This window comes from Archocentrus centrarchus, chromosome 10, assembly GCF_007364275.1.
Source record: "Archocentrus centrarchus isolate MPI-CPG fArcCen1 chromosome 10, fArcCen1, whole genome shotgun sequence".
NCBI classification, from domain to species: Eukaryota; Metazoa; Chordata; class Actinopteri; order Cichliformes; family Cichlidae; genus Archocentrus; species Archocentrus centrarchus.
The window spans coordinates 25,953,953-25,979,266 of record NC_044355.1 but is presented as its reverse complement, the minus strand read 5'-3'; the positions used below and the strand labels follow the sequence as shown (position 1 = coordinate 25,979,266).

Here is a 25,314-nt window from a genome sequence, read left to right as displayed (position 1 = left end):
ATGTACTTTCATGTTGTCCCAGATACACTGCTGATATGTTACTGAATGCTCTGTGTTTCAGTGTTATTTGGGTAAAAAAAAAAAAAAAGCATCTTAGCTATTCCTTAAATATCTTAAATAGTAAAATATAATAAATTGCAAAGCAACATTCTTCTGGACAATAAAAAACTGATCCAAACGACTAATAAAATATCTGACTATTCCATAACAGCTTATGTCTGTTGTCCATAAAAATATGGTAATAAAAAATCTTTATTGCTCTTCGCATTACAGAACAATACATGGAGAACCCCTGTTGCTAGCTCTTTAGTATTATTCATTAGGTTCTGATACAGGCCAGTGGCTGTTCCTAACTTTGTGTATGTGTTTGTGTGTGTGTGTGTATGTGTTTGTGTGTGTGTGTGTGTGTGTGTGGTTGGGCCTTTTAATAAAAAATGCCCCGCTGGGCTCTGCATTGCCAGTTTGCCAATCAGAGCATAGCCACGATATGCAAATCACACACGTGCACACACAAATACACGTAAACACACACACACAAATACACATAAACACACACAAGTGGACTCGCGCAGACATATACACACAGTGGGAGAAGGAGTGTTTTGATCTACCAGGGCCATTACAGACATTTTAAAATCCTATGAATATAAAGAAGAGAGAGAGGGAGGAGGGTGGAAAAGGAGAGGAGGAAGATGAGAGAGATGGGAGAGAGAGCAGCCCAGAAGGAGAGAGGGGGGTGGGGTGGGGGTAGGGGTGGGGGATATGACCAGGGAGGAAAGTGAGAGGAAACATTTTCCATTCCTTTTCTATGCGCAACAGTTATTTAAGTCTAAGGGAGAGTGAACGGGAGAATGCATCAGAGAGATTACATGGCAGATAGACGATTAAATGGCACCGTCTTTCTCCGTCTCTCTTGCTGCCATTTGTTTCGCATTTTTGAGTTTTGTGTAGCGTTCCTTGATATTGCAGGAGGCTGGCAGCGACGCACGAACCCCTGCCTCATTCTGCACAATGGAAATGCTCGGTATCAATAAACATGAAGCGTGATTGGTTGATTGAACAAAAGGCATCCTGCAATCACAACAGAATGCCACGTCATTTTTTTTTTTTTTTCCCTGCCTGTGCAGGCGGCTGCATCACTGATGATTTAAATGGACATTAATATGGGAAGAAGCAAACACATAGAAAGTCAGTCAAACAACCATGACTGACTATTAACAAGGCAGCATTAGGCCATGAGGAAAGGAGAGGAGAGGAAGAGGAAGAGGTAGCTAATGGGGTGATTAGGGGGGAGGAGAGCTGCTGTTGAGAAAAAGACTTTGTGTTGGATTATTTTCTCCTCTTAGGAGCTTACAGAGAGCCAGCCGGTGTTTTACACCTCAGCTCTTAACACCCCCAAATCCCCTGATTTAGACTTAAACTGCATAGAGAGGCAAGAGAGACGAAGAAGGGAGGATGAGGAGGAGAGGAAAAAGAAAGGAAAGCAGGGGAAAAAGAAGGGGGGAAAAAAAAAACGAAGGGGCCAGCCTGACGAGACAACAGAAGACGTGTCAAGGTGGAAGGAAGAAGTGTTCACTTACAGTCGATGCCGCTGAAGCATTCACACGTTTTCTAACACAGTGAAGAATGTGTTTGGAATAAACAGAAGAAACAGCTAAAGTGATTTAAGCAAATAGGTGAGAGAGGAGTGAGAAATGCATGCATCAAACTTCGAGGTGTTGTTCTCTTCTGATTAAGGAAATAGACTGACTCCAGCGTGCAGTTTGTGTTTTTGTGTCATGAGCTCACTTGTCATCGCCACCGTGGTGTGAAATGCTGCAGCAGTGCTTGTGGTCGCAGTGTAAACACACGCAGCTCACCTGTGAAGTCACATAGGTCTCTGCTCATTTTATAGCTCTGTGGTTGTCAGCATCCGGGATGAGGGCCAACAGTGGCACCGGTGATGCTGCTGAGAGATTTCTGCTGGGAAACCTGTCCAGATGTAGCTTATCCTTTAACACATTTTATGGTACTCCTAGCAGGCAGCGAGATACAGAAAGAGAAAAGAGAGACAAGGAGATGTAAGTCAAGATATCGCTTGGGCCATCCAACATTGTCTACTAATACATTTTCAAGTGGTAATCCAATTAGATTACGAACAAGGGATTAGTGCTTGATTTTATTTCTTCTCCACACTATCCTGTATTTGTCACTTTGGCTAATATCGTTTCATCTAAATTCAGTCAAATTTAGGTTTGCAAGCCAGATCCAAGCAAGTCCTGCACAGGTGTCAGTGCTCCTGTGGTAGGTACTGCCTCATTAAGATCATTCAACTCAGTCTGTCCCGTAGTTTGGTTATATGTGAAGAGAGGGGATAAAGTGGGATTTGGCAGGTGGGGGAACCCTAAGATTGGCTGTAGCAGTTCAGCATCACTGGAACAAAAAACAAAATGTATCATTATTTTTCTTAGGTTAAAGGCTGTGAGCAGCTGAGATGTGCTGTTTATTGCTCTTTGTCGATTTAGACAATTGAATTCAACAGTATATAAGCATTATAAGCACTGAAGCCAGTACAAAAGGTGGAATTTGACAAGTTTAAGTAGTTGATTAGGGTTTGAGAACCATGGTAACCTAACAGTGACCATGAAGACCACAGCCTGCCCTACCCCAGTCCAACAATGTGCGTCAAAGCACTGCAAACTAAGCCTCCACTGAACTACACTATGCTGCCCAGCATTTTCATGCCATTTGAATAACACAAAATGATCATAATTCACTTTGTCTTTAAAGATTTTAACAACAACAAGAAGCTTTAGCAACACACCTACAAATCCACTGTCTGATCAAAAAAAAAATCTATAAATAAAGTTTTACACATAAGCTTTAAATTTCCAGTTGCTCACATGTCACTTGCTGAGCAGTCCTTCCTTTAAAAATGATCTCCCATCTTCCTCTCCTGCCCTCTCTTTCTCACATCTTTCTCTGTCTCTGAGAGTCAAGTTATCACACACATGTTAAAAACAGTTTCTCTCCCTGGGGAATGCAGTCTCGACCATGTATGTCTTTAGCATGCAGACACACTGCGATCCAAACTGCACAATTTGTGTGTCTGTTTGTGTTGATCTGTTTGAAACACTGCATTTGAAATTACCTGCCATTTTAAACAAAGTTACCCTGCGTACTCTCTGTCCTGTTTCGCAGCACTAGCTTGATAGGTATATACTTAAGTTGCACTACCACAACTTCACTGACATCTGCACCATGAACAAAAAAAAAGCATGTGTTGAGGACGTAAGCAGGATTGTGGGATGACATTACTTTGTGATTTGATGAGCATTGGCATTTAACAAAAGCCAGTTAGTGAAAATTAAACAAGTAAAGAAGAGATGGGAGAAACACCCTTCAACCAAGTTGTGAGTGTTGAGATTGCATAGTTTGTCCACCAGTGGGCACTCTGTAGTTTCCCTGTTGTAGTGTTAATTTTGACAGCAAGTTTTGATTTAGTTTTAGTCATAGTCTTTTGATGAAAATGTAATTTATTTTTAGTCATAATTTAGTCATCTGAATAGTTTTAGTTTTAGTCTAGTTTTAGTCGATGAATTATCCTAAGAATATAATCGACTAAATCTAGTCGATTTAGTCGACTAAATTATAAAGGGTGTAAAATGTAAATGCTTTTTCTTCAGTTCCCTTGAATTAGTCATTATACACACTTACAGAAAATTAAACATTTATTAAAAGTTATGGAATATTATTAATAATATTAACATTAGCTTCACCTGCTTCCCACACACCTGATCATTAACACCACCTTACTGAGATAATACGAGCGTTTTACAGCAGGACACGCTCTGAAAGGTACAGGGCAGTGTTCAGGACTAAGATTAGGAAAGGCTAATCCACCGCAGTGTGGAGATTTTCTCTAAACACAAACACTAAACTGGGAAAAACACTTTACCCTGCATGACATTAAAATGCTTACCTTTGCATGGAGATCTGGGTGACTGGTTTGCAGATGTTGTCGTGTTTTTACCCGAGATAGTCGCCCCACATGGTTTTGTTTGTCACAACGTCAAAGGACAAATGTGTCCATACATCGGCTCTTCTCTTTCTCCCTGCTGACATTCTTTACATAACTTAGTTCTATCAGAAGTAAAGACAAATCACAGGCTAGTTTGGTCTTCCTGGGTTTAGAGGAAATTTGTGCAACTGTCCGTTTGATTGGATGTTGTCTTAACTTGTCCCTGCCTTTCACAAAATTAAATAAGTTCTGAATGGATGTCGTCCACGCCAAACATTTTCGTATTTCATTCGTTGACAAAAGTGTCAATTAATTTCATCATCATTTTCATCCTTTTAGGTATTTTTTCATTTAGTAATCGTCTCGTTTTCATCATGAAAAAAAGGAAATTAACGCTGCCCTATTGGCACACAATCACAACAACCAGCTGATCAAGAAGAGCATAAATGAGTAAATAAATAGCTACACGTAGCAAATCTAAGGGAAATCTGTTCATGTTTCATGTGTTTGAAAGAGGAAAAAAATATTAGCAGATATATCAGAATATCAGATTTTTAAATCACCAAATATTGCTAGAGGTATTGTCTTAAAAATCCTGTACTGGTCAAGCTTTACTCTTTACAGAAATTGCCCTTTTACTATATAAAGCTGTTTTTTTCCTCCTAAAAGACTGGCTTTGAGGCTTTTATGAGATTACTCTGGGAGCAATAAATTTGAGTAAGGCTGTGAAAGAGAGGCTGAACGCTATCTTGTGCCAAAAGTTTTATTTTTTTTCTGCTGTTTAGGGCATTCTTCAAAACAATCATATTTTTTAATGAGCTGAGCAGCTCAAAAGCAGGGAAGTATAATATAGTAGTATAAATGTGTCACTTTTGCAATTCGATTAATCAGTCATTTAGTTACTTCTTCAGTCAGAAATCAGATGTCAGATTTCCTTTTTTTTCCTTTTGTGGGACAAACGGACTCCTTTGACTCCAGCTGCACAATAGAACTTATCCAATATGACTGTGTCAGTCGGGTCAGCTGGTTTGATGGCAGAAAGGATGGCCTTTACGTTGTAGAAAGCATTTATTTGTGTACAAAGGAGCTCTACTTCCCATTTTGAAGAAGCACCTGCAAAGCTCCACAGCACTAGAGATGAGGCCTGCTGAGGAGGAGAGTGAAGTGAGTGCTACAGCTGCAGCACTCTCACGGTTAGCTTTTTGTTTGCAAAGATGTTGCTGTGAGCAAATTAACAAGTTTGATCCTGGTTGTGTGGCGGAGGGAGACACTACCAATATCAACGAACAAAGCGGGGAGGTAAAGTCAATACCATCAGAGGTTGATGTACGGCAGGCTGCACAGCCTCTGAACAATGTGACCAGCAGGTGCAGGCTAACGGCAACAACCAGAATCATATTTGGTAACGCAAATGCACTCCAACAAGTTAGTTTTCTCAGCAGGTTGCACTGTAAGAGACACATGCATCTTGGGAGTGCTTTTTTTTTTTTTTTGTTCTGTTAATATGGCTGCATCCATTAAGACCTGTGCTCTGTTGAAAGTGATACAGAAAAGTGACCACAGTGTGTGCGTTCATACACAAAGCCGACACTTTCAGATGCTGTTGGATTTTAAAAAGGAGTGAATGTCTGATAGGGACTTGCATCCTGGTTCAAACAAACTGCTTTGTCTTTGTTCTCTACTGAAGATTAAACAATCTGAGGTGGAAGCGTCGCACATTTTTAAAATGCTATCTTTGCATTTTAAAGCGAAGCCCCATATCCACCGTGCTGTTATCCTTTCCCTACAGCCAAAAGCTCAAAAACCTCCAAATGTAATTCTTCATCAGAAGTGTGTAAGTAATCTAAGAAAAACATCCCTTCAAAGTTAGAACAAATGTTTAGCTGAAAAGATGCCATTTGTTTTGCCTGCAAAGAGGGATTTATTTAGTCCTCCAGGAATTATGTGTGTGTGTGTGTGTGTGTGTTTGGTTGTTCATGGATAGACTTAAATGTATAGAGAAATACACACACACACACATTTGATGCCCTATTGTACTGCCAAGGACCCCTCCACCTTCCACCCTCCATCCCCTCCTCTCAAGAGGCACTTATTTAGTTAGTACGCAGACATCATGCTGAGAACCCCACACAGAGAGACCACACACACAGCGAGCGCAAACACGCACACTCAAACACGTCCTGCCAACAGAACAAATCAAATACACTCAGCTTGAATTTTGCCTCTGCACATGCACACACATACAACTGTCAGTCATCCTCTTGTCCCCGCTAGACTGCAGCCTCAAAGTGTGTATGTGTGCGTGTGCGCGCTTCCTCTTTCCGCTAATTAAAACAGAGGTGCGTGTGTGGCTATATAAAGCCCTTTTCTTTCCATTAATATAGCAGAGTGTGTATTTATAAAAAGGGGGGGGGGGTTGCCATTGAATGTGTGTGCATGAGACAGCGAGAGAAAGAGATAGAGAGTGCGGGGGTGTGAGTAGGAGGTGTTCTGTTCACAATTAATCTCAGTAGTGAATCTCCCTCCCCTTGTCGTATAATATAGATGTCATCCACAGCAGTAACTCCACACTGCAGCTACAGCATGAGGAGTTCTACCATTATTATTTATTTCATCTGGCATTCAATTAAATGTTCCAGAGGCTGTTTTTAAGCAGTATTACACGCTAGTTTACTCATAGGCAGTGCACCGAGAGCTTCACAACAGAGATAATAGGGCTTACTGATAGACTAACAATGGGCCAAGACCTTTGCTACAGGTCACCCACCAACACACGCCAAACCTGAATGATGCTGTCAGTAGTTTTTTGGCTATTCAGGAAATGAAGTGAGAACATCAAAGTTCTGCTTAAGGACCGAGAAAACCTTTTGTACCTATTGTATTAATGCAAATGACTGACAATGCAGTATTCACATCACCTGGCTCTAATTGTATATTATGGCTTCTAATTGTGGGTTTTACTCTCTATAGAGTAGCTGTGGCTTGAGACATGGATGTAATATTAGCAGGACAGAGAGGACAAAATGGCTTTTAAAGAGCAGACATTGCCAGTTTGTACAGAAGTAGTAGCCCAACAGCTCAAAAAGAGGTTAGAAAAGTCCTTTTATGAGCACAGTGACACTGAGCTAGTGAAAAAAGGCAATAAATTGTGTGATTAAGTCACATAATATAGCTGACCATTTGCAAATGTACACAGGAAGGACAGCGGATATACTAGGCAAAGGATTTTGAATATGGAGGTGCCAGGCAGGAAAGAGGAAGCCCACAGAGGCGGTTCATGGATGTAGTGAAGGAGGACATGCAGAGGGTTGGTGTGACAGAGGAGGATGCTGGGGATCGGGTGAGATGGAGGCAGATGATCTGCTGTGGCAGCCCCTAAAGGGAGCAGCTGAAAGAAGAAAAATGTAACTGACCATTCAAGTTCAGACTGTAAAAGAAATGCCTCATATCACAACTGCTTTTTTTTTATATCATCACTACACACACTGATAAAAATTCTTATCTAGAAATTTAAAACTGTGCTTTTCTTTTTTTGTTTCACCAGATTATGCAAGACTACTTTAAATAAAGCGGCGAACAGTGTCTTTAGCAACATTTTACCTGAGTTTTTGACAATAACGTAACATTTTCAAATGAACGTATTCACAGAAAATTAAAGGGGATCATTACACGTGACTTTTATCTTGGATGAAACATTAGTGACAAGCAGTGACCTACCCCTGACAGGGATCAGCAAGACAGTAGAGTTTTGCTTCATTATGAACAGACCTATATTTGTGACATGGGGGTACCCATCAACCCACCGCACCCATAGTGTCACAGCTGTGCTAATCAAACACAAAGGTAAGTAAAACACAACTGGGGCCACTGAATTGTAAACCAAGGTAATTATAGTTTGAAAAAACATTTTAGTTAACTGAAATGAATAAAAAAAATTAAACTAAGAGAAATAGTAACGTGTACTTTGAAAATTAAATGAAAGAAAAATAGGGAAAAAAAGGAAATGTTTAGTTTTTGATCGCTTTTGGCAACACAACCTTTTGATCTGGAGGACACATTTATTGAGAATCAGAATGTCTACATGATTGTGTGTCTGCTGCCCTCACAAAGGGCTGTTTGTGTTGTAATACATAGTTAACTTTTTTTTTTCCTCTGACAAATACCCTCAGATTCCAACTGAGGAAACTAAAACTAACACTGAAAACAACAAAAACAAAAAAGAAAAAAAAAATGCACATTTTAAACTGAAATGAGCAAACTTACTCTGGAAACTAAACAGATTTTTTTTTTTAAATCACAAAACACAAAACTGTAAACACCATGAAACAAATACAGAACTCACTGTGACAAAATATGCCCTCCACAAATACCAACTCTGTTTTAGCCATGTGAGCTTAAACGCTGAGCTACATAATAAGCCAGCAGAGGAGTTATTTCCATTTCTGCTGAATGCTAAGAGCTTGTCATTTATCAGACTTTGTAAAAACAATGCTTCTTTGACTCCACCCACACAGATCTTTAGTTTGGCATCAAATACACCTCTTCTCTTCTTTGTGAGCAAACACAACTGTACTTTTTGTACTTTCTTTGTTTTAAACATATTGCAGCAGGTGAGGAGGTTAAAAAAAAAAAGGTGTCAGAGGGAAAGAGGAGATGAGATAGAGAAAAGTACAGAATAAAGCAAAACAAATGACAAGACTTTGACAGTTGTAGGTGTTAACTTGTAATTTGTATTTTTACTGGGAGGACACGTTATAGCGGACATGTTTTTGTATGAGTATGGGGGAGTAACTGTGTGTGAAATATAGTTTTATAAGTTTTTTTTTATTTAAAAAGCAAAAAAAAAAAAGGAAAATAGAACAAGAAGCACTCCGAGAGCACAAATCTCCGCCTCTCTGGGCAGAATTTACTTTAGGGCAGCATAATCTGAGTTTATTATATGATATTGTAAGTAGGCAGCTAATTCTCTTTCTCTTCACAATCCTTTCTTTTAAGATTTAAACACATTTTGGGGTCACTTGAATCAAAGGCAGATGTGAAATATAAGAGTGAGGTCAGAGGTCAAATGTGGCATTTTTGGATGCAAATTATAATGTGATGTGTAGAATCATATACCAGTATCATTTCCTAAATGTTGCCAATACTAACAAAGGCAGCAGAATTTTAAGCAGATTTTTAAAAATAAAAGATTTTATGAACCTTATTTGACCTTGAAGGAGAGGTCAGAGGTCCAAAGTAAGGTGATATTTAGAGTCCCCATATATTATTCCTTTCAGTGGGGTTGTGAATGTGAGTAGGAATGGTTCTCTGTCTCTCTGTGTTAGCCCTGCGACAGGCTGGCAGCTTGTCCAGGGTGTAACCTGCCTCTTGCCCTATGACAGCTGAGATAGGCTCATGTTGACAACACACACCACACTTGTAAGAATCATAGTTTCTACGTTATCAGGCTTTTTTTTTTTTGTCAATTTATGACCAATAAATCACTAAGTTGACCTTGAAGACCTTGGTGGATGTAAGCCAAATTTTAATGGATTGTTAACACGACTGCACTGTACACCCCTACAAAGTTTTATCAGAATTAATTCAAAACTTTTCAAACTATCGTGTTTACAGACAGAATGATGAACGGACGCTACCAAAATCATATTCTCCTTGATGGAGGTAACAAGGATACCATGGACTCTAAACCCACAGGATACTCCCATCCTAGGCAGGATAACATCCACGTCATGCTTACTCTATTTCTTTTTTTTTTTAAAGACTCATTTTTGGTATAACAGTTTAGTAGAAAGTAGAGAGGAAAGCAGGGAGAAGGTCTGGGGCAGACATGAACCCGGGCCCCTGCAGTAGCCTTCGACATATGTTGAAATGTATTTTCCTGTGGATATTATTTATTTTGAACAAAAGCACTTTTAGTCGACATCTTTCTTATTCCCCTGTTCACTAGTTGCATCTCAGTACAGGATAAATTTAACTACTGCCAGTCTTATTGTGGAGTTTGGTGACAGAATACACTCATTTTCAGCCATGCTCTGATCCATCTTCAACCAGCAGAAGCCCAATCAGTGAGAATAATTAAAAACACCTGCGTGGGAGTGTAGGACCTTAAAGCACGCACTGCAAATTGAAGCCAATAAATACTGAGCCCTAACATAGAGGATGAGTGTGTAACGATGAAGCACGATAATAAGATCGCTGACACACCAAGTGGCCAGTTGTGTAGAGGCACAGTGAAATAACCCTTCACCTGCTGAAGTTGTGGTTACTATTGCCACACTGCTGAAATCGTTTACAGAGAAGAGCTGTTAGAAAAGGGTTAAGAGTAAGCTAGAAATACCCGGTGGAAAAAGGGGGATGCAGTAGAAGGTTACTGGTTAGGTTTAAAGTACTTTAAAAAAGTTAATAACAACCATCTGTTATTCTTGCTTCTAAACTGGCATTAGAGTGTTTTTTCTGGTATCAGCTCATCAACTGTAGAAAACTTCAGCTAATTTTAGTGGCACAGCTTCTTAAGATGGATGAGTCTGGGTTGTACTAATACAGATTGAAGCGTTTAGCTTGGCTAGCTGGCTCCAGGATGTGATCCATCAGAAAACAAGGCTAATGTTTTCAGCTAACCCACTCTTGGTGCAATTATATGGTCCACTGGCATTGATCATAGCTCCTCTTCTTCAATCTATTCTGCTCTCTCCCTCTCTCTCCCTTTAATGGCCAAGTCAGTGTTAAATGTTTGATAAATGAGTTTTGAGAGCACTTTGCCATGGATTTATTAAAATTCTATAAAACCTAATTTTTTGTGGGTATGAAAGAAAGATGGACTTGTTACATGATATATGTGTGTGTGTGTGTGTGTGTGTGTGTGTAAATACCAAATACTTTTGTTAGAAGCAAACTTAGCTATATTAGTGGCCATTTTTTGGCTTTTAAGGTAGAAGAACCATTTAACAGAGCAATGGATAAACAGCATAAAACATGGTTTGTCTTGCTAATATCTGCTTATTTTTAGATGCCAAGCAACAATTAAATTCATTTAAAGTCATGTTTAGCCATTCAAAAAATTTGGTCATGCTGACTCTATTTATTTGCATTTTTAAGTTGTATTTTCAGGTCAGGTAGCTTCTTAACTGCTAGCCAAATATTTGGCTCATCACCAGGTAGTTGCTAACTATTTTAGCTGCTGTTTGGTGTGGAACAGGTAGCAAATAGCAGCATACTGCTAATAACAATGACTAAAAACTGCTGAAACTGATGTTTGGAATCAATACTTTGTAAGTGGCAAGACTAAAATAAAAAGCATTTGTTTTAAAGCTAAAATAGTAGCTTTGTAGAGCTTTTAGGTATGCAAGCTGCAATTATAAACAAAAATCTAAGCAAGGATGTGAATGGGTGCCAATTCTCACCCTGCAATAGCAACCAGTATCAGTCTCCATGAGTTCAAACCATTAGAACACTGACAATAAATTTGCTTGACATTGTGTCGCGAATGCCTGTCATCTGAAGCCCCGTTTACACTAGAACGAAAAGGAACGCGTTCCAACGGAAACATTTTAAAAACGAAAACCGTTCACACGGAACCTCAAAAGATGTTGAAAACGCTGTAGATCCCATGCTAGGCCACAAGTTCGCGATGTGTGTATAGGAGTTGCAACCATAGTGTGCCAGTATCTCCCGTTTTCAAAAAGTAGCGTTTTAGCCATTTACACAGAGACGGAGTGAAAGGTTTCACTCTGGAACCCCTTTTCAAATTGTGCTGTTTTCAGGGACTTAAAACGCTGTTGTCGTGTAAATGACAGAATAAAATGCAACAAAACCTTACCATTTTCATCTGAAAACTCCTGACCCTGCCAGCAGTCAGAAATGGAGGACTAGCTTGACTCACCAGGAGTTGTTTGATTCACATTTTATTTTATAGAGTGACAGGAAAAACAGAAGAGAGAGCTTGGAGAAAAGCTGTACTTTGGAATATAGTACTTCCTCCATTATGCTCTGCCTGACTGTTGTGTTTGTGTGGTTCCAAAAACGAGTGCTGCCAGCAGGGAAGCTGCAGAGTGCCCTCTGGTAGACAAACTCTCCAATGTGAACACTCATAACTTGGTTGAAGGGTGTTTGCCCCGTCTTTCCTTTCCTTATAAAATTTTCACTTATTGGCCATCATTAAATGCCGATACTGATAGATTGGCAAATAGTTAATATCAGCCTATAAATCAGTCGGGCTCTAATTAACCCTTTTGTGCATATAGGCATTATTCAGTACTTGGCTCGATCGGACAGTTGGTAACAACAAAGACGAAACATCCTCTCATACTCCTTAGTTTGAACTTAAAATGACCCTCTTTTAAAGTGAGGAACAGCTATAGCCAGAATTTCCTTGTCTAAACATTACATAGGGCACACAGAAGGACTAAACGCACACACAACACTCAGAAACTCACATATATCCAACACATGAACATGCTAGTGGAAGGCCAATTAGCGCCGTGTGAAAACGTGAGGCTTATTTGAAGCAATGTTTCAATGACGACATTTAATTGGACGGTAAATCAACTCCTTATCAGCCTCTCCGCAGCTTGGTGAGAGATGGAGGGAGAGAGAGAGGAGGAGAGGGAGATTGCTGAGAGAAAAGGGCACTTAGAGAAAGGGGAAGGGGCAGAGAGTGAGCTAAAGAAAAGCAAATAAAACAAGAGATGAGAGACACACGGTGAAGGAGGAAAAGGTAAAATTGGTGCACGAGTATGAGTTTATGTATGTATGTATGTGTACAGCAGTTTAATGTAACCTTACTGGGCTCCAAAGTGACAGTGTAAACTCTGGGACTTTGTAGTGGTCCCAGCTAAGAGGCAGTTTGTGTGGTAAACAGCAACAGAGGAATGCTAGCAGCATGATGGATGTCCATTGTGGAAGTTCAAGAACACTGTAGAATAACACAGTGGTCAACGGGTTTATTCTTCTCATTTAATAGTTTAAACTATAAAAATGCACAGGGAAAATAATTATGATGGCTCTGCTCTGTACATGTGTAAACCAAGCATGCCTGATATACAAGGTTTCACAGACAGCATCACATACACTGAACACAGCACTCGTTAACATTAGAAACTGCATTGGTGCTTTTACAGCAATGCCATATTAAAATTTCTCCAGCAAATTCATTTATTAGTATGAATCCCAAAACATCAACTTATAGCTACCATCTCATTTTAGAATTAGTGGATCTAGTTGTAATGAAGTGAAATCCTGGTACTGATTCTGAATTAAGCTGAGCTTTCATCATTTTCAGAAATCATTTAAATTACAGTACTGTGCAAGAGTCTTGAGCCACCCCCCCATTTCTTCATATTTTGCCGGGAAAAACTGGAAATAGGAGCAGCACTTTATTGAAATTAGATTAGATTCAACTCATTGTGACATGGCTTTCAGATACTGTTTATCTGCTGTGGATAGTTTTTCTTAGACCTGCCACTGCTTCTTTTGTCCTCCACTTGTCCAGTTTCCTCAGATTTCTTAAGGGCACACTTCACATCATGCTGAAACACACCAAATTTGTGCTCTTTAAGAATCACTTTGTTGGTGCAGAAATACAGTTTTATCCTTCAGACTGTGTTATCTTTGGCATGTTCAACTAAAGAAACTGGAACAAATGTTTTTGCACAAGGTTGCTAGTAGCAATTAGTTAGCAATTAGTGGCTTAACAAACCACAACAAAAACAATCCTCTAAAAATGGTCAGGTACAAGGACCGGAGTGAAAATGAATGAAAAAGCAGCCGTTTAGAAAGCCTGGAAAAACACTGCTTAAGACCACTTTAATAAAAAATAAAATTAAAAGAAAGTCTTCCTCTTCAGAAGCAAAATGTAAAGATATGAGAAGTGGCTCAAGACTTTTGCATCATTGTATGAGTATAACTAAACAAGAAGCCAGAAATCCTTAAGTTTTATCAGCAGCTGATAATGGTCTAATAACTGTATGCTTAATGAGAAGCATGTTATTTAACAGTTAAACACTGGACCTATAATGCACTGAAAATAATTTAATAAATAAGTGTGAATTGAACTTAATATTTTGAGTTTAATTCACTGACAAAAAAGGCAACAGAAAAAACAAAAGCAGGGCTGACTTTGACTGATAGCATTACTGTTATTATTTCTCTTTTTAAAAATGTTTTATTGATGTGGTGATAATATCGTTACCGTAATCGTAATCACAGCCCAAAGACATGCATCTCAGATGATGAATGTGTGCATGAGTCTCTGCGTTGTAGCCTGCCGCTTGACCCATAACAGCTGAGATAGATCCAGCCACCCATTTGTTCATAAGTAGATGCATGGATGTTTAAATTTGATATGGTGATACACGTAGCCCTAGCAGTTTCCAAATTAATCAAGTTTAATATTTGTTAAACTAGCTTTCCACAACCTATGCTCCTTAGCCAGAACATGCTAACTTTAACTCCTTATTTTCTCTACTTGAGCTCCTGATTCACAGTTACTGATTAATGAGCTCCAAATCTTAATTTGTTGCACTACTCCTTTCTTTTTAAATCACCTCCAGAGAAGTCTCCTCACTTGTGAACAAAAACATCTTTCTTATCATCAAATAATTATCCGTCAGTGGCCAGGAGGAAACAAGGTAACCAACTGCCAAAGTGTCAGTGGAGCAGTTACTGCAATGTAGAAAGAGCTGATATCGTGCACCTCAACAGTGAGCTGGTCACTTACTGTTGAAGTACTGGGAAATACTAAAGGCTTGATAAGATTCATTAGTATCAGAGCTTAACAAACAGGTGCAATTGGTGTATAATTTATGGGCATTTAATGTTTGGCTATAGCTTACCTTAAATAATTCATTATTGTATATTAGGGTCATCCAAGAGGAAAAAATTGGACAGGCACTAATATAACAACTCACAAATTTGTAGAATGAAGACTTGGAAACTATTATTTTATTTGGTTGAAGTCCCAATTTATGCTAAAGTAAGTATTTTAAGCCTCATTAGGAGAGGAGTTGGATACTTCATACGTCTGGTAGTTAAACTTTTGAAATGAAAAAGAGCCGACTACCGAGGTCTAAGCAGAGAAGCCCTGCTCAGTCTTTCAGTCCAATCAGAGATTTTGGAGTTTACAATGATGCAGTGGGTACGGTAAAGACAATTTTGGGAATGTTTAATGGGGTGATTGAATGTTTCAGTGAGAAAGAAAGAAACAAAGCATTATATTAAAGTTTAAGTTTTCCCTTATTTAAATCAGCTCCCTGCCTTTCCTGCACTGACTTTTGTTTATTTAGAATTTGTGTACATCTTGTTTTCCTCATATATTTGTGTATACATTATGTACACCAATCTGCCACAAGATTAAAACCAGGCAATATGAAACTTGACTAAAACTAAATCTTTTTTTTTGAATGACTAATATGCTGCTGTACATATTTAATTGTTGGACAATCAAACAATAAATGTAATCTGATGTGAAAACAGTGTATATGTGTGTCGAGCCAAGGGCAAATGCGATGTACTCAAAGCACGCATTATATTGTTAATTTTATTTTTTTTTTCGCTTTTTATTATGAATGTCTAAATGCTTGTATTGTTCAGGCTCTGCTTTTGAGTAACACCCCCTGCTGGCTTGAAAAGTGGTTGTAATAATTTACAATGGCAGCTTAAATTGATATGGGTTGCACTGGCTTGAAATCCTGACAGTTGTAATGAAGAAAAAAGCATTTATAGAAACTTTAAGCCATTTTAAAAAATTTTTTTTAGTAAAATTCTTTTTGTCCATCTGTACACTCAGTGTGTTCCCTGCAATTACAGCGTTACCAGGATATGGCCTCGAGAAGGCTGATAGCACAACACGAGGCAGTAATGGATATAATACGGGGACGGTGGAAACCACTTCAGAAACAGGACAGGACATCTTGTGCAGCCTATAAAAATATCTGTTTTTATGAGAATACCAAAGAAGTACAACACCCAGAAAATACCCTGTTTTCTTACATGAGAGGTGAAGTCAGTATAAATGCATAAAGAGGGCACACGATGTGAAAGACCTACTGTACTTGTATGTACTCACCAATCCTCAGATTATTAGGCAGGCTGACTCATACATAAACATGTACATGTATCAGTGACTCACACACACACACACACACACACACACACACACACACACACACACACACACACACACACACACAACTGTTGAACCAACACACACACACACAACTGTTGAACCAACACACACACACACACACACACAGTCTCCTCTGAGGGCAGTGCTTGTGATCTATCTAGCATGCTGGTAATCCCAGTGATGGCGGTCACTCCAGCTCTGTAAACAGCTGAAATATGGATGATAAAAGGAGCAGATGAAACTGAATAAACGAGAAGCCCGTGGACCAAAAAAAGAAAATCCTTGAAGATTTTCCAAACCCTGTTGGACCTCAGCCTGAACCATACACAACTCAGAAGTTCAATCGCGCTGACTGGATGATAGACAGCTTTCATTTGATTTTGGCATTTTCCGTGACAGCAGCGCAACAGTTTTCTCCTCTGTGGCATATTTTGGCCTCGTAGAGCTGCGTTAGGGGATGGAGCGAGGTACTTTGTGTAATTTAGCCAATGAAGTAAACCCCTTTCTCATCTTTCTGAGAAAATATCCTGAGAAAACAGTTCTAAAATAAAGCAGAAATATGCGGTGATGTGTTAATAGCCCTCAGAGGACAGTGCAGGAGAACATGTTTACATTAATCAGGCTCCGGATTTGATTCTGTTTGACTCCGGCTTTCTTTTTCTCTCCTCATTATCCTTTCTTCTTTTCTCTCTTTCATCTTCTGTTTCTGCCAATCTCCAAGTCAAATGATACTGTCTCTGTTATTGTAAATATGAATAGACTGTGTGTGTTTTGGGGTGTTTTTTATTAATTCATAATTTGTCTTCCCACATGCATACACTGAGTCATTCATCGCACTCTCTCACGCGCGCACACACACACACATATACACACCAATGCAGAGAGAGGAGCCTGTTTGTTCAGTCTTAAACACATTACTGTAATTACCTCTTAATGATTTTTAATTCCAGTATAAAAGAAACGAGACACTCTGGTGGATTTGAAACATGAAAAGACACAGGCATATGAAAAGAAAATCATTTGAATGGAATCACATTAAATGTGTTTGTTGTGTAATTTTATAGGTGACTGCTTGTGAAGTGTAAATGGGCTCCTCGCAAATGTGACAAATTAATATAATAAGCAGCAATTCAGCAAATCAGAATACAGTATCGGGCCATAATTCATGTTATATTTGGGTTAAAACCAAGGTTTTTTTTTTTTTAATGATACTGACACTATTCAAAAGCATTTATAGGATGTTGATATTAACTTTATCATCATCATTGAGAATTATGGTGAGTGTGGTACTCAGACTTCAAAGTGTAAAACCTAAAGAGAAGCAGAATTGAACAACCTGTCAAAGCAAATATATATATATATATATATATATATATATATATATATATATATATATATATATATATATATATATATATATATATATATATATATATATATATATATATATATATAAATGTCTAAAACTAAGAAACACTCAGATATCAAATTAAATGTTATGCCTGTTTAATTGACAATGTCAAAAGCTGTCTAAATCTGTGATGATCTGATCTGTGATGAAACGCACTTTAAATGCTGCTTAACTATGCGGCACAGCGCATTATGAACACTGCATGTTATCCTCCAAACAACAAAGAATAAAAACATAAAATCAATTGATATGAATATATGAAAACATGTTACTGCAAATGATGTTCACGCATCACTGAATATGAGAAAATAACATCCGAAAACAAAAAAATTGTGACTTAAAAGTGTGTCGCATTGCGCCGCGCAATATGAACGATGCACGTCACTGCAATTCACGACATGCATCAAAACAATACAATACACACATCCATCCATTTTCTTCCTCATATCCGGGACGACATCAGTCATCAGACCTCCCTCTCACCCAGCCTCCTCCTCCAGCTTACTCCGATTCAGACTTAAGCTGCTACTACGTAAGTGGCCGATGTTGTTGCAGCGCGTATACCTGTGGAGGTGCATTGCATGTGTTATTCACTTTTCGGTCGTGTCCCGGTGTTTTACATGCAGCGTCGGCTGACAGAAACATAAAATGCTGGCAGTTTTTTTCCTCCCATGGTTCCTACTCTTTGCTGTGGTCAGTTTTTTTAAGGCGCAAACACATTTGTCCTGTTGTTTTTTTTGCATCTTTGTACAAACCCGAAATACAGGGAAGGAAGGGTGTTTCTTTGGAGGTGAGCTCACTTTATGGCATTTTTCTATAACGATGTAGCTCTATCTGGTGGCAGATGGCTGCATAACATTAAGGACAAGCATTTACCAGCACTGGGTTAATTAAAACCTTAATAATTAGGCTAACCGACTAGTACGCCTGGTACCGACTAGCAACAATAGCAACGACTAGTCGTCTAGACGAATAATCAGACATATCCCTAATATATATATATATATATATATATATATATATATATATATATATATATATATATATATATATATATATATATATATATATATATATATATGTATATATATATACAGACAGATGCAAAGCAATGCATTTTATTATCTGTGGTCTTCTGCTTCTGTAGTCCATCTGTTTCAAGATTCTTGGTCTTATGTCCATCTTTTATGTACAGTCTTGTGTTTTTCCTGTACTGCTTGCAAAAATTAAATAGCCATATGAGTTCTTGTGATTTTTAGCATTCATTCAAAATAGAGTATAAACCAGCATTAAATCCACTGGGTAATGTGAAGAGAGCAATCATAAGGAATAATAGAGGGATAAGTGGTTGGAAAAATTTAATCCATGAGTATTTGGTAGCAGTGGAAACACAAGAGTGCAGAGATTTCCCCTAATACATCAGAAAGTGGAGAGGAGGTGTGTGTATGTGTTTTGGCAGTTTTTCATTAAAACATACACCATTCAAGGCCGAGTTCCAGTTGGAACTAATTAATAATGCTCATTGTCAGCTCTTTCTTCTTGTGTGTGTGTGTGTGTGTAGTGTAAAGTCCTTACGTCTGATGGTGCAGTGACCTGAACTGCCCATCAGTCTGTGTGACTTTGTGTTTCTTCCTCTCGGTTCATTTGGGACAAGCAGACAAGTGTTATTTTTGCACCTTGCAGATGGTGTGAATGCTTTTCAGAGAAATGTCATTTCTATTGATGCTTCGGGAAGCGGTTAATGTAATATATACTGGAAAATGTATCTGTTCTTAAGAAGAATGTCTGAAGCGCTCTTCAAGAAGGAGGAGTATTCTGTAGGCACGAGGTGACAGACTTTTTTTTTTGGCCGGATTGTAACTGAATTAGAAAACAAGTCTTTGCTTGCAGTATAATCATAGTAGATGTATAATTTAGATTTGAAATAGACATTTGTGTAATAGATTGCCAAAGTGATCCTTATACTGTGCGTTAGCTTTCAAGCATAAATACTGAATATTTACATCTTCTAACTTTAACAATTTTATTTTACTTTTCGATTGGATATTTATGCTAGTGAACTGAAATATGTTAAGATTTGAACTTTTGGTGACACAGAATGCAACATTTTGATGACCTCTAATAACCTCTGATACGCTAAAAAAAAAATTGATCAATAAATTAAGACTGTATTTATAATAGTTTTGGACAATGATGTTTTAGTAACTGTGTGTTTAAATGTGACCATGTGTATGCTTTTGTATCCACATGTATCTTTGTGACTGATGTGGGTATTTTGTCTGTGTGTGTGTGTGTGTGTGTGTGTGTATGTCTATCTATCTGAGCAGCTATTTCAGAGAGAGGATTTCTGCCTCAGTAATTACCTCAGCTATATTTTCCCCCTGAATCTCTCTCACTCTCATTTTTCTTGGTATCTATTTTCTCTCTGGATTTTGTCCTTCCTCCTCCTGCAGACACACTCTGCAGCACTCACTCATCTTTCACTTCTCTTTTATGCTCTCTCCATCTCTCAGTCCTTGACATTAACCATGATCTCACAATAAGATCAATTATGGAAACACACACACACGTGCACATTTACAAGTAAGTGACCTGTCCATTAAAATCCATTAAAGCCTGTCTCCATTCAGTGGACTTAGAATAGACTTCCCTTAAATGATTAAATGGTATATTTATGATAATACACAGAATATGACATCTGGTTTGGGGCCCCATAATGCAAACAGGAAACAAACCCTGGCAGTGCCAGCGCTGCACTTCAGTGAGCAGCAGTGATGGACAGGGATGGCTAAAGTGATGAAAGGATCTCTCCTTTCAGATGTATAGAGGGATGGATAGAGACAGACATAAACAGACCCAGTGAGCCTGAAATCATATGAGTGTTTCCATTTTTGTCTCTCAGCTGTGTTTTCCAATGTAGAAAATCACATTTAAATGCACTTGTTTGCATCCATCAAATAGGACAAGTGTGACAGTGTCAGGGAACTAACACAAGGAAGCATGTTTGGTTGCATAAGGGGATCACCTTCACCCTGTTTTGGTACTGAATGTGTCCGTTTCACTGCCTTACTTTGTGCTTTAAGCTGCTGCACATGTGTTTTATTGTGCATTTTAATAGCCTCGTTTAGGCAAGTAGCTTTAAATTTTGTGATATGTGGCATTAAGTATTGGGTTCCTGTTTTCGTAAATTTCATTGTTACAGCAGGTCATTTATAAACAAAAAATATAATAAGCGGTTTAAATAAGTAGAATTTCTTTATAGCTCAATAAAATCTAATATAACAACAAATATCTTAGTAAGGGGAAAAAAATAATCTGAAATCAAAATAAAGACAATAAAGGAAAATAATTATATACTTACTGGGTGAGTGTGTCCAAACTTTTAACTGGTACTGTAAATGAGAATATCAAGTACTAATATCTAACAAAGTAAAATTATTTTGTAATCAATTTAGCAAAGAATTTTAAATATGTTGCTAAATTGTGAATCATAGTCTCCCCACTGTCACCCAGTCTGTTTTTCTTGTGTCTCGTTCATGTGCCGTCTGTGTATCCTTGTCCCTGACTTCTTCTTAGGCTTCATATTTCTTTGTGTTAGTTGTCTCTTGGTCACATCCTGTTTTATTGTGAAGGCTTGTTTTCTGTCTCATTTTGAATTTATGCTGCGTTCCATTTGAATTGGGAAGTAGGAAGTCCAGACTTGAGACTTTTCAGCTGAAATCCTCAGTTGGAGAAGTCACACCAGTCTATGGTGGCAACAGTCTGCGTAAACAGTAATAAAAATGCAGCACTTGTAATCTGTGTCTTATGACTCACTAAATAAGCAATACAGCACAGTGACCAGGCTCTATCTGTAAATGTGCTGCAGGGTTTGTATTGATGACTAAATTTTACCTTCACTGGAGCAAAGTAAAGCCTGTTTTTCACAGTCAACTCAGGAGAGCCATCACTCCCAATGCCGAGGTACACCTTTACTGTACTTTCTGCCTTTTCCCTCGTTCCCTCATTAATTGTTTCCTACTATGCCCTGCCCTCACCTGTGTCCTGTTTCACAATTAGTATTCTGTGTATGTATATGTATAATCCAATGTATGATTAGCAGTTTAAACTGTGTAATTTGTAAGGTCAGGCGAGTATTCAAAAATAGGCAATAATTTTGTTTTATGCAAAGCAATGACAATAACAGTGATTTACACTTTGTAATTTTGTAACTTACAATTTGTAATGTGTACTTCAGGGAAACTGGTGATTGTGCCAGCTTTCTAAGGAGCCCTTAAGAGACCAAAATATCAGTGAATCACAGCTTACCGTTCACACACACTAATGGCATATGGTGTGTGATGAATTGCTTTGTATTAGGAAAATAAACATGTAATTGTTCAGAACAGTGTTACTTGGTCCGATTTTTTTTTTTTTAAGTGCTTGCAAGATGAGGTGGTCCCACATTCAGGGAGTTTGGCTGACTTCTAATCAGTTGGCTAGAAGAAATGTTTCCCAAAGTTTAGTCTTTTCTGGTGAGTGTTAAGCAGAGCACAAATTCAGCACTGAGAACAAAATTATACAGCGTGAGGAGAAGTCTCAATCTGAGGCAAATGACAATCACCTCTGCAGGAATCTCCCTTAGTGTATTTAGCTTGAAGTCACGTATAATGCTACAGTCACACAAGGGAAAGCAGTGGTTGGTGACAGCTGCACGACCAAAATTATTGCGACTGTATGTTATGAACTTACAATCTCGCTGCCTTTGAAATGGTCGGTTAAAGGCAGGGACCAAGTCCGCAACCACTCACAGCCATTTGTTGTCTTCAGAGTGACTTTGGTGTGTTGAGACGGCAATAAAACAGCAATAAGATGGAGTCAATCTGTGATCAATTTGTGATTGAATTAAGTCAAGTTGGCAATTACATGCAATCTGTCTGTGATAATAAGGCGATTTACTATATCTGTAAAAACTGCAAATCTGTTACCGTCTGTTGCAAATCACATTAACTACATTCAGAGTCCAGCCAGAACCTCAGAGATAGTTACATAGTTCCTGCAGGACAGTGATTTTAATGCCAGAATGACAACCTTGCTTTTACAGTAATATAACCAAAATACAACCAGCTGCCAACTAGTCATGTCATAGACTAGTTATGATCGTCAACTGGCTCAGATTGATTGCAACGTATTGGCGATCTGTCTTTGTATAAAAATTAGATTAGACTGCCTCCCACCAGGCAATCTGTGCAATTGCTTTGCAGTCGAAAAGAGTCACCACAGCTGCTTGGAATCAGTTGCAGAGTGCAATAAAATTCAGTGCAGTTACTGGGTAACCACTTGTAGTCGCAAAGAAGTTTCTGTCCTTTTCATAGTCTAGTGTGAGCAGCTTCATGTTTGTGGCACAAGTGATGTTTTGAGTCTACTTTCTAAGCTAGAGTAAATTCAGACCTCGTGTGTTTGCCATCTAATGGCAAACACACGAGGTCTGAATTTTGAAGTTGTTTCATTAGTTAAATAATGCAGGTGTTGGCTTTTTATCACACAATGCAAAAGTAGCACATCTGCTTTATATCATCAAGAAGTCTGTAAGATTTCCTTTGGCAAAAAAAGTGACTCTGGGACTTTTTTTTTTAGGAAAAATCATCAAAAAAAATCTTCACCCTCCCACTCAGGTTTCCTCTTGACTAACTGCTGAATTAATAGGCTGATGCAGAGCAACGGCTCAAGTCTAGAAAACATGGATGTTTCGTTGGTGAGCTCAGGCAGTCTCTCTGGCCAGAGTCCATTTTGTTGTTTTAACAGGCAGTGATTTAATGCTGAATATGATGTCATCCTTCTCATCATGGTTATACTAAATTGCTCCTCTGTCCGTGTTAGTGCTGTTAGTAATGGTGTGTAACAGAGGTTATGTTGGTGTAATATGTTGGAGCTTTACAGAGAATTTGCCTCAGAGTCTCTGAGCCTTTCAGTCGTTCTGCCTTCATCTTGCGGTTCCTCACACTCTTTCTACTTTAATGAGCCTGTTTGTTGGACTGATCTAGGCCAAGATCTGACCCGGCGAATTGCTTTATTTTCTTTTCAATTACTGTTGGTGAGGCAATAATTTGGCAGTGGACATTTTTTTCTTTCTCGTGTCTTTTAGGTTTTAGCAAACAAAGTTGTGTTTTTCCACCAGTGACAATAACAATTTGTTTGGAATAAACAGAAGAGAAACTCTTAGTAGTGTTTTGTGCGACCAGCAATATGAACTGGCTGACCTAAAAAGCAAAGACTTCAAGCTACAGAAACTTTTTTTTTTTTTTTGTTTGTTTGTGTAGTTTGACATGAGTAAAAATTTAGGTTTCTGTGACCATTCTGAATCGCCGGACCTGTCTGAATGGATATCCCGGGCATCTGTTGTAATGTTGCTTTAGTGCTTAGTGCAGATTACTCCTGTTAACAAAGGAAGACTTTATTGACAAGGGCGCATGTTAACACAGATTAGCAGTGCGCAGCCGCTCAACTGGTTAATCAGAGTGTGCATATGTCTAAGCTCAAACAGCCTCTTTCTTTCTCCTCAAACCTCCCGGCAGTCCAGTGAGTTGTGGAGCTGAAATGGCCCTGCGGTTCACACGGCACAGTCCAAACCACAGGCATTTCATGGCTGTTTATGAATTTTAAAACTGAAATAACTCATTTTTCTTAATGTCTTTCCTCTGCCCCCATGCACAAGTTTATCAATCACTTATAATGAGGAGAGTATTACATGTACTACATAGTCTAAGACAAACAGTACACAAATGTTTTGACTCTAGCTGCATTAACACACGCTAAAGATTACATCTGCAATAAGAGAATTTTAAATTAATGTTTGGAGACGTATGAATGCTTTGACCTTGATTGAACCACAGAGGGTGGAATAACCAGAACCAGACATGAGAGGCATGTAGAGCTTTGGATTTCTCTGCATGCATAAATTTGTGTGCAATTATAAAAGCACTTCTTGGAAATTAAAAAGTCTGTTTATGGTGTCTACTCGTTTTTTTTTTTTAAATAAGTACTCATAAGAGAAAGAAACAGTTAAAAATGTTGATTTCTAACAAAAGCTACTTTTAGATTGAGCAGTAAACTTGTTCTGAGTTTTCCTTTCAAGGCTAAAGAGAATATAATTAATCAACTTGATTATATACATACCAAAGATCCATACAAATGCACATGCTCCAAAGTAAGGCTGCAGTCAGAGTATTTTTGTGGTGTCTACTCATTGCTGTGAGTGCAGGACTCAAACATGGTGCTTGCTGATAAAAATGTTGGCTAAAAAAGTTTTCTGTCTCTGGGGTCTCGCTTTGCTCTTTTGCAGCGCAGTGCATGTGCACAATAACGTTTTGGCCCACGGGTTGGCCTCTAGACTTTACGCATGTCAAGAGTCATAAATTCTGTGCAGCGGGGTGATTTTACAAATACTGAAACTCAGTGGTAGCTAGGGTTGTCCTGTCAACAGCTCCTTAAAAATGGTGGCCTACAGCAACAAGGCTGTTTGAACGATACGCAGATGATCACTTTGTTTTGAAAATTTGACACAGAGTTGTGATGCAGCCTTCCTGTCAAAATGTGTGCAGTCAATACACCTCAAAATTCACAATATAATGAATTAACCCATTTAAGGAAACATCATGAAGTTGGACATGTTGACGGTTTATTTTGTCTGTGAGAGTTACACTCACAGTAAAAAGACACGTATCAGGACTTCATCAAAAAACAGGCCTTAAAATGAGGTAAATACACCATCACACGAACAGCATATTACAACGTCATTATTCA

At 38.5% G+C, this 25,314-nt stretch overlaps 1 protein-coding gene across 1 annotated transcript in view; it reads left to right on the top strand.

Moving 5' to 3' along the window:
- aff2 (AF4/FMR2 family, member 2) overlaps nt 1-25,314 on the top strand; it is a 195,372-nt gene that overhangs the window by 76,609 nt on the left and 93,449 nt on the right. The window lies entirely within an intron of this gene.